Genomic DNA, 1,085 nt, shown 5'->3' with positions numbered 1-1,085 from the left:
AAAATTTGAGTGTTTTAAGATATTCGGTTTTGCAATTGGTCGATGGGAGTTTTTGCCAAAACATCGACGATATAATATATGTATGTTTATATATACTAATACATAATGCATTGTTAAAATGATAAGTACTACTAAAAACAAGAATTAATGCGTGTAAAAAAGTAAAATATAAAAATGTGAATATCTCGAAAAAAGGATCAACCACGATTTTGATCTAGATGGATTTTGAACCCAAATGATATAGAAAACACCTGTGAAAGCCGATTGTAGACACACTTTTATAAAACCTTAGAATGGTTTAAGGCCACCGTGAGTATAATGCGGCATGCCCTTTATTCTTTAAACGACGAGGAATTTTTTAATGAAAATTAATAAAAATATTGGCTTGCTACTATCGGAACTATTTCTTGCACGTTTGTTTACCAAAAGTTATTCAACGGCTCGACGCCAGTGAGTCATTCGTAATCGTATGCTGCGAATGCCGCATTATACTAAAGCCAGCCTTTCGACATAAGCTACTATTCCATACGAACACAGAAATAATTTCGTATAGTCATGGAAAAAACACCACTTTTAATTCTTTTTTCTGGCGTCAGAATTTTTTTTAAAGGACTTCCGGTGATAGGGTTGCCAGATTTTTCATGCGCGAAATCAGTACATTCGACTTTTTCATGCTAAAAAATCAGTACTAAATGTACTGAATTTTTATTCAAAGCAAAATTATGAATGTAAGTAACAGATAATACTTTAAAACATCACAGCACCTGCTTTTAACAATATTTTGGTATATAAATTAAATACAGTTCAGAAGAAATAAAAGTGTTATTCATTTTAACATGAGTGTACATATCATTGTACACAGACGCCAATAAATAATTTTATATTTATGACACTTTTGAATATGTAGCAATAATGAGATCATTTACTTCTTCAGTGTTAAATAGTCAAATACATTTAATTTTAAAATTACTTGTAATTTGAATTTCTCTTTAAACAATTTTAATTTGAAGCCGGCTTCTCTCTTTGCGCAAGCAAAGCGGAAGCAAACTTTATACTTAAGATCCTCCCGGTTGCTTCGTTTGAGT

At 31.2% G+C, this 1,085-nt stretch overlaps 1 protein-coding gene across 1 annotated transcript in view; it reads left to right on the top strand.

Annotated features, from left to right (window-relative positions):
* LOC118740007 overlaps window positions 1-1,085 on the top strand; it is a 6,617-nt gene that overhangs the window by 4,971 nt on the left and 561 nt on the right. The window lies entirely within an intron of this gene.

Source organism: Rhagoletis pomonella, unplaced genomic scaffold (genome assembly GCF_013731165.1).
Source record: "Rhagoletis pomonella isolate Grant_MI unplaced genomic scaffold, Rhpom_1.0 Rhpom_scaffold_00005, whole genome shotgun sequence".
NCBI lineage: Eukaryota > Metazoa > Arthropoda > Insecta > Diptera > Tephritidae > Rhagoletis > Rhagoletis pomonella.
Note: the sequence above shows the minus strand (reverse complement) of the source record. Positions and strands in the feature narration are given on the sequence as shown.